The sequence below is a fragment of the Chenopodium album genome, chromosome 9 (genome assembly GCF_948465745.1).
Source record: "Chenopodium album chromosome 9, dcCheAlbu1.1, whole genome shotgun sequence".
In the NCBI taxonomy this organism is placed as follows: domain Eukaryota; kingdom Viridiplantae; phylum Streptophyta; class Magnoliopsida; order Caryophyllales; family Amaranthaceae; genus Chenopodium; species Chenopodium album.
Genome location: NC_137842.1, coordinates 25891243 through 25909032, shown reverse-complemented (window position 1 = coordinate 25909032; position 17790 = coordinate 25891243). Strand labels below are relative to the sequence as shown.

Here is a 17790-nt window from a genome sequence, read left to right as displayed (position 1 = left end):
ACAAATTCACAAAACTCATTATCATATACCAAGAATCAAAACAATATTTTCCAAGTATGGGACACAGGGATGCATGATTTACAATTCATTGGAACGTATTTTTGAATTTTTTATATTTTTGAATTTTTTTGTATTTTTTCTTAAAGGAAAGCAATAAAAACTACACTAGAAAGCAATACAATCTATACTAGAAAGCAATAAATAGATAAAAGAGAGAAAGAGTTACCATATGTACAAGATATCTCCCCCCACGCCAAATCAAGCAATGCCCTCATTGACTTCGGAGTGTAACTAGGAGAAGCTACTTCTCGTCATCATCCTCATTCATCCTCTAGTAGCCTCCTCCATAGCTTGAGCTGGCACCACGCTGGCTCGTACCAGCACCACCATAGCCCGAACCATCTGCAAAGTAGTTAGCTTCTACATTTCCCCTCATCCCCACAAAAGGAGCATCAGCCCCATAACCATGGATTAAAGAGTAGTCCACATAAGTACGATAGGCTCCAGGGGTTGAATACCCTCCTTGGGGGTATTTAGAACCAATCGAGAACTAATGCCTCAGGGGAATAGCCCCTCGGCATGCATAATCGTCATACATGGGGTACAAACCCCTCTCGAGGTTCCTCTCAACATGGCCAACCCTCCTATCTAGGGTGTCTAACCTAGAGTCTAGGTTGTGCACTATGCCCTCCACTATCTCTTGCCCTCTCTCAATACGGTCTAGGTGGCTCCTAAAAGCTGAAAAGTCATCAGGGGCATGGGGGTTGATGTTATAATCGACGGAGGAGGTGGGTATGCCATATGTGTAGGGTTCGGGTGGTGGTTGGTATTGGGGTGAATGGTGGGGTTGTGGTTAATGGTGAGGCTCTTGAACCTCGCCTTGACCATCTAACTATAAAGTGTAGAAAGGCCTCCCCTTCTCAAATTTGGTCAAGGCGGGGTTGAGTAGCTTTAAGGCTTGATCTCTTCTACCCGACTCTCGGTGGACTATCAACCAAGTCTCACCTCCCATAGGTTGCACCTAGTTAAGGCCCCCTAAGTATGCTAGGTCCATGAGGGTAGAACTCTCCACTTTCCTATGCTCGGTCGGGTTTTATCCTAGGTGTTTCACTGCTATATTGGTCACCAACCCCCCCAAAATAGATAGGCGCCCTAGACCTACCCCCATCAGCCGCATTGGCCACCCTATGAAAATGTTGGGCTATCCTATGTGGTATGTTCAGTTTTTCAGCATTGGGGATCATATAGGAAGCCAACAATTCAAGTTCATCCCTCCTAACGTTTGTCGGTTCATGCCTCCCAAAGATTGTGAGGCCGGCAAACCTTTGCCAAAATTTGGGACAGGATGTTGAATCCACGTCCCTTTGGCATGTTGGAGGTTAAGTAAACCCTCCCTGGTGAGTCTTTTATAGACTACGGCAATAAGGTCTTGGGAGGATTCAATAGGGTTATCCGATTTAAGCTCCAACAATTTACCAAATTCTTTTAAAATTAAACGCACATCATTGTTTAGCAATCGGAATTGGACATGAGTGATCAAAGCATTAGTTTTAATAACATTGAAGCTAGAAACAAATTCTAAAGTCTAATAATCATAGGTGTCATAATGCATTTGAAAGAATCCACTCATTTCTATACCTTTGAACAATTTCTCTACCGGTTTATCAATTCCTAGCATAGACAAAGTAGGATGATGTACAAATCGAGTAGAAATTACCTGGCTATGGATAAGGTTAAGCATCCTAGCTCGTTGTTTGGTTGAGGTTATGACAACTTCCTCCCATCCCGGAATTTGAAGCTCCGGGTCGACCATAGGTTGTTGTTGTTGCCTCGAACCTTCACCTCTTTGTTGTCTTAATCTCTTTGAAGCCATTTTATGTGTAGAAGGTAGGATTTGAAGCTTTCTCTCTCTAAGGGTTTTGAGAAATCTTGAGAGAATGTGGTAGAAATTTAGTGGAGAATGTAGAGGAAGGTGTAAGGATGGAGAATATTTGAAAATTTTAGAGTTTTAATGGATGAATTTGAGGAGATCTTGAAAGGAAAGTGAGTTTGAAGGTTTGAAAATTGAGGATTTAGGGAGAGAAAGTGTGAATGAATAAGAAGAAGTAAGAAGGAAAAAGAAAAGAAAGGAGGAGAAAAGAAATTTAAGCCCGACCATCAAATAGACGCGCCCGATCGGGAGAGCCTCGCCCGATCGGGCGAAGATATGTTCTACTAAATTTTGAAGTGCGCGCCCGATCAGGCGACCTCCGCCCGATCGGGCGCGAACTCGAACATGAATTTCGCCATTTTGCTCGCCCGACATTTCTTTTTTACTTCACTCGATTTCTCCAAAAATCCGCTCGATCGGGCAGCTTCGCCCCATCGGGCGAATTTCCCTTGATTTTTCTTCCTTCATTGCGCGCCTGATCGGGCGAATTAAAGCTCCGATAAAACTCAAATTGCGCACCCGATCGGGACTCCTTGCCCGATCGGGCACATATTTGCTCGATTTGAACCCTTAGGTGCGCGCCCGTACCCAAATCGGATGGTTCTTTTCTTCGAACTTTTTCTCTTTAAAACTTCTTACTTTATGATCTAATACCTTTATAAAAACACTTAAGAAAGGTAAAATTGCACTCTCCTCATCTCTCTAAAAAAAATAAAAATAAAATAAAGGAAAAATTAGTCTAGAAAGCAAGAAATACGGGTCGGCTCCCGCAAAGCGCTTGTTTATCTAGGTCTTGCACGACCCTCTTACCACATTGAAGCTCAAAATGAACCGGAACCGCTTAGGTGAAGTAGTTCAACTACACCAATCGTAGCCCCCTCATGATATAGCTTGAGTCTCTGGCCATTTACCTTGAACTTGTTACCATGTTCATCGAATACCTCCACAAAACCAAATTTGTTAGACCTTTTGATAATAAAAGGACCCGACCACCTTGAATTAAATTTCCTGGGAAAAGTTTAAGTCTAGAGTTGAACAACAACACTTTATCAGCATCTTTGAATTCTCTCGGAAGGATCATCTTGTCGTGCCATCTCGTTGTCTTCTCCTTGTAGATACCAGCACTATCATAGGTTGTCAACCTAAACTTATCGAGTTGGTTAAGTTGAAGTAACCTCTTTTCTATCGCTAATATGGCATCCAAATTGAGCTCCTTAATAGCCCGATATGCCTTGTATTCTAAGTCCACCAGAAGATGACATGCTTTACTATACACGAGTCTATATGGAGTAATATCTATTGGGGTCTTAAACGCAGTTCTGTATGCCCAAAGGGTGTCATCCACCTTATCGCTCCAATCTTTCCTTGATTTTAACACCACTTTCTCTAGAATGGCCTTGATCTCACGGTTGGAAACTTCAACTTAGCCACTAGTTTGGGGATGGCAGGCTAAACCTGTCCTGTGGTAGACACCATACTTTTTGAGGAGGGTGTTAACTTTCGCTCATGAAAGTGAGATCCTCCGTCACTAATTATAGCTCTAGGCACCCAAAATCTTAGAAAGATAGTATTCTTGAAAAGTCTGTGGACCACCTTGGCATCATTAGTAGGAGTAGCAATGGCCTTAATACACTTGGATACATAATCAACGGTGACAAGTATATAGCAATTCCCGTTTGAAGAAGGGAACGGTCCCATGTAATCAACACCCCAAATCTTAGCATCCTTAAACATAGTAGGCCAATAGAAACCTGACTCATTAATCTTGGCCACCGTTTTGGTGGGGCCATGATGTCCTCCATATGGTGAGTTGTGGAAACTAGTAAGCACACCGTGAACTTCCCATTCGGGAACACACCTGCGAAATAATCCATCTGTACACTCACAAAACAAAAAAGGATCATCCCAAAAATAATGTTTAACATCAGAAAGGAATTTCTTTTTATGTTGGTAGGACAAGTCAGGAGGTAGAGTACCACCCACTAAATAATTAGCAAAGTCAGCATACCAAGGGTTTTTCTCTACAACTGCATACAGGTTGTCATCAGGGAAAGAATCATCTATAGGAAGAGAATCCTTACCCTCATCATACCTGATACGTGACAAGTGGCATGCCACTACGTTCTCTGCTCCCTTTTTATCTTTTATCTCAATATTGAAATCTTGGAGCAAAAGAACCCAAGGGAGTAGCCTAGGCTTTGATTCCGCCTTAGCTATCAAGTACTTCAAAGCTGCATGGTCAGTAAAAACAATGACTTTAGAACTAACAAGATATGATCTAAATTTTTCTAAAGCATATATGACAGCAAGAAACTCCTTCTCCGTAGTGGCATAGTTGACTTGGGCTTCATCCAAAGTTTGATTGCATAATAAATAGCATGCAAAACTTTGTTCTTTCTTTGTCTGAGCACAACTCCTAGTGCAAAGTCACTTGCATCACACATAATCTCGAAAGGTAGATTTCAATCGGGAGCACATATGATGGGTGCCGATATCAAAGCCTGCTTAATCCTGTTGAAACGCTCAAGACACTCGTTAGTAAAAATAAAAGGGGCATCCTTGAGTAAAAGCTGAGTCAGTGGTTTAGCAATTTTAGAAAAATCTTTGATAGAGCGACGATAAAACCCTAACCTAAGAAACTTCTAACACCTAAACATTAATTGGGGGAGGTAATTGCTCAATCACTGAAGTCTTAGCTTTATCTACTTGTATGCCCTTATCAGATACAATTTGACCTAGAACTACTCCCTTTGTCACCATAAAGTGACATTTCTCCCAGTTTAGTACCAAATTGCATTCTTCACATCGTTTTAAAATTTTAGCGAGATTTATTAAACATGAATCAAATGAAGAACCATACACGCTAAAATCATCCATAAAGACTTCCATAATAGACTTTATGAAATCAGAAAAAATGCTCATCATGCAACGTTAAAAGGTAGCGGGGGCATTACATAAACCAAAAGGCATCCAACGATATGCAAAAGTACCATAAGGGCATGTAAAGGTAGTCTTTTCCTGATCTTTAGGGTGAATTGGAATTTGGAAAAATCCCGAATACCCATCCAAATAGCAAAAGAACTTATGGTTGGCTAACCTCTCAAGCATTTTATCTATAAAGGGGAGGGGAAAGTGGTTCTTTTTAGTGGCAATATTTAGTCTACGATAATCAATGCACATACGCCACCCTGTTACAGTTCTAGTGGGGATTAATTCATTTTTCTCATTTGTAATCACAGTCATCCCACCTTTTTTAGGCACTACCTACACAGCACTTACCCACTTGGAGTCAGAAATAGGATAGATAATACCTGGATCGAGTAATTTCATAACCTCTTTCTTGTCTACTTCCTGCATATTAGGATTTAACCTTCTATGAGGTTAAATGCAGGGCTTATAGTTATCCTCAAAATGTATCCTGTGCATACAAAAGTCAGGGCTACTACCTTTGAGTTCATCAATATTGTACCCAATTGCTCTCTTATGAGTTTGAAGAACCCCTAGAATTTTGGAAGTTTGTAGGTCATCAAGTGCAATACTGATGATCACGGGGTATAGTTCCTGCTCATCTAGAAAAATATTTTTTAAGTGAGAAGGGAGAGGTTTTAGTCCAGGTTTCTTGACCTCTACAGGTTTCGATTCCTGAACTAAATTTACTACCTTCATTGTCTCCTTGGGGTCTAACTATTTTATGGAAAGAGCTCTTTCAATATCTTGTACTTCATTACCCCATACGCTTGTATTATCGGCAGATAAATTCCCACAAAGAATTTCCTCCAAGGGATCCCTTGACAGAACCTGCGGCAAGCTATCATCACAAATATCATCCATTATATCAATTACATCAATAAGACAACAATATTCCTCTAGCATAGGTCCTTTCAAAACTTTCCCTAAATTAAAAGTAACATTATCATCACCAACCAAAATGGTTAGTTTACCATTTTTTACATCAATAATGGCTCCTGCAGTATGGAGGAAAGGCCTACCTAATATAATGGGAATTTGTGTATCCTCAGCTATGTCTAAAACTAAAAAATCAATAAGGATAAAAAATTTACCAAATCTTACAGGGACATGCTCTAAAATACCTAGAGGGTATTTTACAGAACGATTTTCCATTTGCAAAGTTATATTAGTAACTTTTAAATCACCCATATTAAGTTTAGCACAGACAGACGATGGCATAACACTGACACTGGCACCCAAATCACACAAAGCTTTATCAATAAAAACATTCCCTATATGACATAGGATAGAAACACTACCAGGATCCTTTAATTTAAGAGGGGATTTATTTTGCAATAAGGCACTAAATTCCTCTGTAAAAGCTACAGTTTCTACCTCATTAAAGGTCCTTTTCCTAAACATAATGTCTTTCATAAATTTAGCATATGCAGGAAACTAAGTGATTAAATCAGTGAAAGGAACTGTTACCTGCATATTTTCACAACCTCCAAGAACTTACTGAATTGCTTATCAAACTTACTCTTCAATTGTCTATTAGGGAACGGTAGTTTGATAACTAGGCTCTGCACATCTCCTCCCTTATCCTTAGATTTACCCTACAAAGAAACATTAGAAGGGTTAGTATTTGTTTGTAGCCCTGCAGGGTTAGCAGGATTAGCATTTTGTATAGAGGAATAAGGATCAGGAACTGGTCCATCTTCCATTGGCATATAAGGTCCATCATATTGTGAACCACTCCTTAGAGTGATTGCATTGGCATGATCTGTTGGATGGATTGGTTGTGATTTTAGAGCTCCCTGCTGACGGGTTTATAGGGTAGATGAAAGTTGTGCAATTTGATTATCCATGATTTTATTATGAGCTATAATTGAATCAATTTGCGCATCCCTACTCTCCATATGCTTTTACATGCAGGTAAGAATTGCTCTAATTTCTGTCATAGCAGGGTACGAAGATGATGAGGGTTGTGCTTGGTTTTTTTGGCCAGAATTAGGATTGTAATATTTCTGCTATGGTGGAGGTTGCTGTTGTGGTTGTTGTGAAGGTGGAGGGTTTTGTACATTGGTACTGAGGTAAAAAAGATATGGATGGTTCTGGAAACCAGGATTATAAGAGTTGGAATATGGGTTATTTTGCCTATAGGTTTGGAAAGCATTAACTTGTTCCACGGAACTCCTACAATCATGCTCCCAATGCCCTACAATTCCACATTTTTCACATAAAGCTTCATTGTTAGCAACAGCAGAAACATTAGCTACAGAGTTAGGAGTAGTAGTAAGATTATCTAGTTTCTGACAAATAGATGTTAATTGAGCTTGCAAAAAGGATACGGAATCAACATTATGTTTTCCTTTATTCATAAACCCTCTCGGATTCCCGTATTGGGAATTGTGTATTTCCATATCTTCGATAACATGTCCGGCATCGACCACATTTAAATTCATGAATCTCCCACTAGCTGCAGAATCTTAAACTAATCTAGATGAATTTCCAAGTCTATTGTAGAAAGCTTAGCTTGGATCAATTGCCATTATGCCAGATTGTGGTGGGGGCATTCTCTCTATAGATCCTTGAACCTCTCCCAAGCCTCATATAAAGTTTCATCGTCCTCTTGAGCGAAATTCTGAATAGCACTTCTTAGTACAACTGTTCCCTATGCAGGGTAATATTTATTATAAAAATTCAATACAAGAGTTTCCCAGTCAGTAATACCAAGTGCAGTTCTATTCAAACCATTAAACCATAATTTAACTTTGCCACATAATGAAAAGGGAAAAAGAATCTCCCTGATTTGGTCTTGCGTGACCCCGACATGTCTAATGGTGTTGCAATATTGGCAGAAATCTGCAATGTGAAGATTAGGATATTCACCCTTAGCTGCACTAAATTGCTTCCTCTCCATCATGGTGATAGATTGGGGCTTGATTCAAATTGTACTCCATCAAGAGCCGGAGTGGGAGTAAGGTGTTGAAAATCCTTGAGCTTTGGCTGCGAATAGTCACTGAGCTTCTTTTCAACCGTCATCTCTGATTCTGTATCTAAAGGAATTTTTTAGACACTAGAATCAGTTGGAGGGTCTCTTCGATTATTGTTTTCCTCATAACCCGCCAGGATTTGTCTATAAAGATTCTTTTGCCTATGAAACGAGCGCTCGATCTCAGGATCGAATGGGATGTAACCTGATCGGGAACACCTGGGCATAAACAAGGAACTAAAAGACAAATATGAGAATTGCCTCAAAGAACTAACGTTCTCTGAGACAAGAGGGGATAATTTATGCTACAAAAAATAATAAGAAAATTAAAAAAAAATGGTCGAACCATAGGGAAACAAGTCAATTTATTCACCTAATCAAAAATAAAACCTAAATCCACTAACTATGTACATAGGGAAGAAGGGTCAAACCACAGGGAAACAAGTCAATTTATTCCTAATTAATTAGAAGCAATCTTAATTATCAAGTAAACAAATTATCGTAAAAAGGTAATTAAACTATTAAAGGTAAGAGTAGGAAGGGAGTAAAATAAGAGGTTAATCAATGAAGGAAAAAACCTAGGGCATAGGTTCACCAATAAACAATATTCCAGGGTAAATCATAATAAGCAATCATCAATGCATCAATTAATCAGATTATAAAAGTCTTTTGCCACGTATTACAATCACAAAGTTAATTTACTGGTATTAAATCTCATCTCTCGAATCTCGACTTAACCATTTATAAATTAGTCCGCCTATTGAAACTAAGCCTAAACATCAATTCTCATCTCTCGAATCTCGAATCAATATTGCTAAACTCATACAATTAAATCTGGCCAAACCTAATAGCATAGCATTAAATCAATCAATAGGAAAATAATCAAGCATTTATAATCAACAATCACAAATTACTCCTTTATATTATTTATTAGATCCCCATAAACCGTAGAAATTAAACTACTCACGCATAATTATATCTAAACTAATCCAAATGACCTGGTATCACACACCGAGCCCTTAATCACCGGTTCTAACCGGTCCTGGGCTTCAAAGATGGTCGTGTCCTCTTAATGTTCGTAGTTGCTCCATGAAAAACCCGGAAAACGCTCCAAATGTGCAATTTCCTACAAAACTACAAAAACACTAGAAAACACCAATTAGTAATAAAAGTGGATCTAAAGAGCCAAAAAACACTACTAATTATGACCAAGGGACGGGGGTAAAACACTATATAAATTGGACACATAAAATTCTGATGTCGTTTGCGACAAGAGGTCTTTAATTTTGAATAGGACTCGAACTCTTTTCTATCATTTCCGTGCTATTTTTTCTATAAATAGGGGTCTTATCTCCCCGTTTTTAATCATTAACAACAATCATCTCTCTCTAAAAGCTAGAAGCTTTCCTTCTTTCTCTATTCTTTTTCTAAACCTTCCCTTTTACAAAATTCCTCATACATTAGTTCTAGACATACCTAGCCAAGTTTGAAGTTTCCTTCGCCCTAGACGTGAAATGTTTGATATTTATGAGGTTTTGGTACCAAATCCCTATTTTAATTATTTAATTTAATTGTTTGATTAATATTTTTCCTTGAATTTACTAACGCGTGTATTTTATTATTAGAAAGAGATACGAGGCATCGAAGTAAGTAATTTAATTGTTTCATTGATATTTTGATATAGAAATCATGTTAGAATGTTTTATTGCTTCCTAGTATCATGTTTAGGGTTAATTAATATTTCTAATATCAAGTATGATTATTTTGATGCTTCCTATTTCTTTCCTAATATCATGTTAGGGAAAAAGCTTTGATTTCTATGTTTAGTGACATGCTAGGGTTTGTTATTAATCTTGTTAGTATCATGCCTAGGATCTTTCTAATAATGTTATGTTTTAACATGATTATGATTGTTAATATTATGCTTTAATATGATTTTTTTAATTATGATTGTTATTTTGATTATAATTGTTATAGATATTATGATTATGTTGCTTGATATATATTGTTGTTATTGCTTGATCACTCCTTTTATGCATGTTTAAAGGGAATTTGTACTTGTAATAACGCTTGATAAGTTAATTGATAATCTTGTTTAGGGATAATATGATTATAATTCAAATGATCGCCAATAATAGTGTTATTTGTGCATTAATATTCAACCAACATAGATAAACAGGTTTAGGTTAAACCTATTGATTGTATGTTAGTCAGAAAGAGCATATGAATACGAGAAGAATAAAGTAGAGGCCTATTTTTAGGGCAGGTTCAATCTCTTTTAGGTTGGATTTGTACCTTCATCCCTTAACTTCCAGTCATTGTTCCAGACCTATTGGCATAAGCATAAAAATATTCTAAATGGAAAGACCATCCGTAATGAGTAAAAAACATAGGATTTTACACGTAGGAATTTAGGGAAATATATTTCACAACTTAAATCGAAATAATGCTACGAAAAAAACTGGAAAATTCAAGAATAGAAAGCTGCTGAGGTATGTAGGAATTAGCGCTGATAAAACAGTGTCAGCGCCAAACGATGGCGTCGTCGCCTAGCAACAAGCTTGTCGTCTGGCGACGACGTTATTTTCTCGCGCCGAATTCTTCCACTACTGAGCCAAAAATCTACCTTCTTGTTTCGACTAGTTTTCTAGTACTATTTGCTCGATTTTACTTCCTGATTGAGTTTTTTCCTTTTTTTCTGAAACCCATATGTGTTTTATATATGGCCATAAATCTATTGGAATTCACGTTCCATCTACCCAATCGAACGCTCCTGGCAACAAAGGGTACATCCGAGATTGTTGAACACACCAAACCATGGAAGCGAGTTTAACTCGCGGGGTCCCATCCACACGCGCCAATCCTTCCAAAGGTAAGGCTTCCACGCGGTGCATCCAAACTCATAACCATGGACCCTATTTGACTAACCCATATCTTGAACTCTAGAGAACTAGAGCCATGGTTAGGTTGCAGACTCATTGCATCATGTTGTGACTACTTGTCTACTTGTGCATCTCTTACTTATGCATACTTATTATGTGACTAAGTTAATCGTTTGTTTAACTTTTGTATGACTCTAAGTAAACTAAATTACTTTGCTTAATTAATTAATTTAAACTAATAAATATGTCTAAAATAGAGTCATAGTTCCTTTGAGTCAACCCGGATTTTTATTCCCGTATGTAGCACAAGCATCAACCTTGATTTGGTTATCCGGAGCTATATGAAGATTTACGAGTCTTACTACCTATGGTTATGTAGCCCCTAGTTTTATCTTTAATTTGGCGTTGGTTTCGCTCAGTTTGGAGTCATAGATAAAAAGTTATGACTAAAATACTACAGCCTGTCCAGTTTAGTGCACATACGTGAAGTCTTAACTTAATCTTTGTTCGAGTCTAGTCACATAGTATAGGCATACGGTCATGACACAAGTATTAGAATGTCACCTACAATCACTAGTTGTAGCACACACTTTGTGTATATGTCACCATGACCATGTCTTAGGTTCATGCATGAGTCAGTTTTTTTCGTCCTTTGAGTTGGGGGTACATTCTATTCCTAATTTTTCCATATCTCTCCATCTACATCATCTTTCCATTCTCTACATGCTTTCTCCATATCACAAACTTCATTCTTCCTACCTTCTTCCATCCATGCATGTTGAACGATTTAGAGTCATGTGATTGACAAAAAATAAAAAAATTGAGGGTAATGATGAAACAAATGCACAAGGCAAGCTTCTCACCAAGATTTCATGCTTTCTTTTTTTTTTTTTCAAACCCTTCCCCAACAAGTCTAGCATAGGAACCCTTTATCCTCCTTGAATTTATCTCTTAGAGTTTGATTTTTACCCTTCACTTTTTAATAAAATGAGCATTTCTTTTCTTGCATATGATTATTTCATTACATCGCATTAAAAAAAAATTTCATGTCGAACTAAGCACAAGGTATACTTATGATGAGAGGCACCCCTTGTAGCCGCATCACATCTCCTTTCACCTTCCAAATATAGATTATTTCTTGATAAACCACTTTAGGCCTCGTCTAATGATAGACCTTTCTTTCTTCAACCCACATCTACCTAACCTTGGGATGGGATGGTGTGTAACTTATGCAATTTTCAAAGAACAAAAGCTTGAGTGAATCAAAAGATTAAAAAAAAGCAAAAACAATAAAAGTGTACAAAAGGGCAAGTGTTCCAATGTCGTTGACATGAACATCTCTTTGATATGAACACGTCTCAGAGTGCGTCTTCTATCGAGTGCTCGGTACCGTACCTGAGAAACATGAATGCCGAGTGAGTGATAGAACGCATGATCAGAATTGCCCACACTTATAGAAAAGATTCAAATATGAAAAATGTAAAATAAAAAAAAGGAGAGCAAAATAAAAAAAGAAAGAGCTCAAAAGTGAGAAACCTCAAGCATAATGATACAAAGAATCAAAAGCAAGGTTGCACACCTTGGGGGCTTATCTAGGGTCTTGAGCCTTTATCCCTTTCTTCTTCAACCTTTAGCCTAACCACATTACAACCCTTAAAAGACCTCTTTGAGGTATACACATACTTGTGTGAGGTTCGGCTAGAGTTACGGTCGGCCTGATTCCTATCGGATACGTAGCCAATTCAACCTCAAATCGAGGCGCGGCCGTAATAAACATGCAATCATAATCACATTCACACACTCACACCATGACCATATCAAAGGATCTCCAATGCTCATCCTTATTCATTTAGAGCTAGACTTGGGGGCTTGATCCTTAATTTATTAGCCTACCCAGCCTAAGAGTCACCACCATTTGACTCTTTTCAATATATTTTTCCACACACTTAGCCCTTGCGACCTAACTTTAGTGTCACTATCACACACATCATAGATACATGACAAATATACTTCCCTTAGGAACCATTTGTCATGAAATCTTAACACAACGTTGAAGCACGACTTTTCATATCTATATCAATCATCATTGCATCACAAAGTATGAAGTACTTAGCCTCTGCGTCTAAGTTACCTAAATACTTTCATTATCAAGTCAACTAGGATAGCCTTTGCGCCTAAGTTACCTAAAGTATGAAGTACTTAGCCTCTGCATCACAAAGCTCTTTTGTGTCAGAGACGAGTGAACAATCCTAAAAAATAAAGCTATTTTTTTTCAAAGACGAGTGAACATCAATAGCGACAAAGCACGACCACAACATCAAAAACAGCAATATGGTGTTCCCTAGCTTGTGGAAGGTTGTCACAACAACAAATGTAGCAATAAATCGATTACCCTAAGAGACATGTGCTCGACGGTGCAACATACGCGTTTCTCAACTCTCTTATCTTTTTTAACTTACGCTAGTTTGCAGGTGTCGGCGTTACAAGAATGATTTAAGAATGTAGAACGTTCTGAATCATTCTCTGTCCCTATCGCTACCTGTAGACACCCATTTGTGTCTCCCCAAAACCAAACCGAGTAATGAGAACCTTTCACGTTGAATCATAATCGAATGAAGTGAAAGTGTGGAAAATTTAGTGTTGCGGATAGTTTTAATTTCTTTTCTCTTCTCCCTGTTTTTGAAAACTTATTTTAAGAAAACAGCCTATCCAGTTTGGGTGTTCCATGATATGGGTCCAATAGTAGTGTAGTTGGATGGGGCTTGACGAGAGCTTTCCAACGATATATTATAAGCCCAATTCCGATGAATATTGAGGAAATTATGGCCAATTTACTAAACTGGGCCCGGTTTGAGCCTTATATTGCGGCCCAATGATCTAGGGGAGGGCCTAATATAGATTTATCATTCCTAATGCAATTAGGAATGGTTTTAGTCTTCTAGATTCTTCTAGAAGGTTCTTTTCTTTCCTAATTCAATTAGCATTGATAAATTGAGTTTTGTTGACTTTTCAGAGTTTTTATTAAAATCAAAGAGCATTTTTGAGGGAAATACGATTTTATCCTCCTGTACGGCAATTTTTATCTGATTTTAAGAAAACGCGTGAATTTCCAGGTCAGCGCCAAACGCTAGCTATAGCGCTTGGCGCGCGCCTGGCGCCAGGGTCAGCGTCTGGCGCCTATAGCCAGCGTTGGCGCCAACCTTGTTTTTTGTGCGCCAGACTCTGTTATGATATTTTATCTTTTTGGCTGATTTTCTCTATAAATAACGTGCTAAAAACTCCGTTTTCATTCACCAGATTTCACCTACAACCAGGTTTCATTCTTTTCAATAATCATTCGCCAACTCTCATCAAGATTCTCTTGATTACTCTTTCTCTCTTTTTCTAAACTAGCTTTTACATACAAAATTCCGCATTCATTAGATCTAGAAAAATCTAGCCATATTCGAAATTGCCTTCGTCCTAGACGTGAAAGGTTTAATTTCTTAGGGTTTGGTCCCAAATCTCTATTTCCATTATTTAATTTAATTGTTGATTTTCTTATTTCCCTTGAAGTTACTAACGTGTGTATTTTGTTATTAGAAAGAGGTACGAGGCATCAAAGTAAGTATTTGAATAGTTTTTATTGATGTTATGATGTAGAAATCATGTTTAGATTGTTATTTTGATTCCTTGTATCATGTCTAGGGTAACTTTAATATCAAATATGATTGTTACGATGCTTTTTATATTCTTCCTAATACTTATGATTGTTAGTATCATGTTAGGGTTAAAGATTTAATTTTTATTGTTTAGTGACATGCTAGGGTTTGTTATTAATCTTATTAGTATCATGCCTAGGATGTTGCTATGCTTTAACATGATTATTATTATTATTAATATGATTGATATTATAATGATTATTATTATTATGATTATTCTTTATGATTTATGATTATAATTGTTATAATTATTATGATGATTATTTTTTATGATTATTGTTTTGATTATTATTATGTTGCTTGATATATATATTTATTTTTATTGCTTGATCACGCCTTTTATGCATGCTTAAAGGGAATTTTTACTTGTAATCACACTTAATAAGATAATTGATAATCTTGTTTAGGGTTAATTTTATTATAATTCAAGTGATCGCCAATAATAGATTTATTTGTGCATTAAATTCAACCAACATAGATAAACAGGTTTAGGGTAAACATATTGATTGCATGTTAGTCAAAAAGCGCACATGAATACGATCAGAATAAAGTAGAGGCCTATTATTAGGGAGGTTCAATCTCTTTTAGGTTGGATTTGTACCTTCATCCCCGAACCCTTATTTGGTTCAAGACCTTATGGAGTTGACGATCTCTTGGATCGTTACGGGGTGTAACCTTCACCCTGTGAACGGTTTACAAGTACCTAAAACTTGTTGGCGACTCTTTTGCTCTATCTTCTACCCTTTGGACGCCACCGTACTTTAGTGTATGATCACAGTGGGGTTCATGCTAGGGGTTAACGCTTGAAATTATTCCCTACAGTTTTTGGCGACTCCACTGGGTAAGATTTCTATTTTAATTCCAGAATTTGTTTCGGCAATGATTTAGAATGAGTGAATGAGACTCGAAAAGTTCCAAGTATTTCATGTGCGTAATTTTGATTAACATTATTGTCATATGCATAAAAAAGATCTCATTGGAAAGACCATCCGTAATGATTTAAAAACGTAGGATTTTACACGTAGGAAATTTCAGAAATACCTTTCACAACTAGGACCGAAATAACACCGCGCGAAACAGGAAAATTTTATCGAGCACAGAAAGCTGCTGAGGCATGTAGGAATTAGCGCCAGGGGCCAGAGCATTGGCGCCAGAATATTAACTGTTGCGCCAGACGCCAGCATTGGCGCCAGGCGCTACAGCTAAAACCTGGCGCCAGTCTCTGTTCGTGGCGCCAAATTCTTCCAATACCAAGCCATAAATATGCGTTCTAATTTTGACCAGTTTTTCGTATTGTTTGCTCGATCCTACTTCCTAATTGAATTTTTTCTCACTTTTTTGAAACCCATATGTGTTCTACATATGGACATAACTCTCTGGGAATTCATGCTCCATCTACCTAATTGAACGCTTTGAGCAACAAAGGGTACATCCGAGATTGTTGAATTCACAAACCATGGAAGCGAGTTTTTCCTAAAACTCGCGGTGTCCCATCCACTCGCGCCAACCCTTCACGGTTAGGCTTCTGCGCGGTGCATCCGGAAAATTAACCATTGACCCTCTATTGACTAAACCAGTTCCCGAACTTTAGAGAACTAGAGCCATGATTAGGTTGCAAACTCATTGCATCATATTGTGCCTACTTGACTAATTGTGCATTATTTGTTGTGCATATATTCTATGTTTTCTTAACCGTTTGTTTGACTTGTGTTGAGATTAAATAAATTAATGACTTAAAGAACTTTGCCTAATTAATTAATTAATTAATTAATTAGAGTCAATAAAGTCTAATATTTTAATCAGAATTGACCTAGTTGACTTTAGGCATAACCCTGTTGATTAATAACACCGAAAACAGTCCCAGATTGAAGCTCCAGAATTAGCGCTAAAGTCTGGACTGTAGCGCCACTCTGTGGAGTGTGGCGCCTGGCGACAGCTCTGTCGTCTGGCGCTATGCTACACAGTGCGACGCCAGTCCTGTCGTTTTGCCAACAGTTCGGATTATTGGTCGAGTCATCACCTAATGTCTAATTAACCCGTTTGCTAATTAATTCGGTTAATTTTCGCTGTCAATAGTACTTGGTTGAGTCATTAATCGATTTTAGGCACTAAGTCCCATGGTCTTACACAAGAGTTCAAACATGTCACTTACACTCAACGCACACACCAATACACACACTTTGACCATGTCTAAGGGAGTCTTGCATGCGCGTTTTTTCCGTCATTTTTTTTAGGAGGGTAAGTCGTATATTAATCCTCCAATTTAAAAACTATACTTAGTTCCCTAAAAATATGTACATTATTTTTGGAAAAAATATGCACCCATTTTTTTATTTTATTTTTTTTCATCTTTAAAAAAACCGTAAAGTCAAGTCGATTTGAGTCAAGTAATTAAAACGCAAAATGGTTTAAATTACAGCGCGTGGTCAAGAAAGGAAGGACGGTTAATCAAAGACAACCTCTTTGTACAAGTTCAACTTTTCGACAAACCCATAGCTCGTAAGAGGAAAGCTAAGACCAAAATGGCAACACAAGAAGAAGTTAATGAGCTTAGGAACCAACTGGTAACCATGACTGAAACACTGAAGCTCCTCACACTTAAGGTCGATGATCCCGTGAAAAAACAACAGATCGACCTCATGCAAGAGAGTCTAAGCAAGCTATCTAGTGACTACAAGTTTCAAGGGTTTACTTCACAAGGGGTCTTGGTGGACAAAGATCTTCTTTCGCAGAAGTTCAATGCCAATGACATTCTGAAATTTAGAGCAACTAATAATCCTTATTTTCATTTAAGAGCATTTGAAACGATAATGAGTATTAAGGGTATCGATAAGAAGGTTTTCCCCTCTCTGTTCTCACTATCTCTCGAGACCGTTTGCCAACAATGGTTCGAGAAAGAAAATACCTCTACCTGGGATTCCATAGCGAACGCTTTCGTTGATTGATACAAGTGCAACATTCAAGTTGAGACTGACCATAGGGAACTTGAAATCCTCAAGCAGAAAGAGAACGAAGGCTTCACCTCTTTCTTTAACAAATAGAGGGAAACCTAAGCTAAGATGATCGAGGTGCCAAGTGAAAAAGAGTCTGTAAGGTTGTTCATCAAAAACCTTCCGGAAAAATATTCCAAGCATCTCAAGTATCAAAATATTCTCCATACCTTCAAGGCCGTCTACGACATTGGGATCAATATTTAAGACCGACTTTGCTAAGTTAAAAGCTGCCAATAATAACTCCAATAGTGGCTGGAAAGGATTGAAGAACGACAATCCTTCTTCCAAAACCACCCACTCAAACGACGTTAGCACTTTTAATTTAGGAGAAGTCCTTGCT

General features: G+C 37.8%; 1 non-coding gene across 1 annotated transcript; it reads left to right on the top strand.

The window, feature by feature from the left end:
* The first annotated feature begins 7437 nt into the window (after window positions 1-7437).
* On the top strand, window positions 7438-7544 carry LOC145560945 (small nucleolar RNA R71). Its single transcript, XR_014093536.1, has one exon. It is a non-coding gene; the product is annotated as a small nucleolar RNA R71 (small nucleolar RNA).
* The last annotated feature ends 10246 nt before the right edge of the window (window positions 7545-17790 follow it).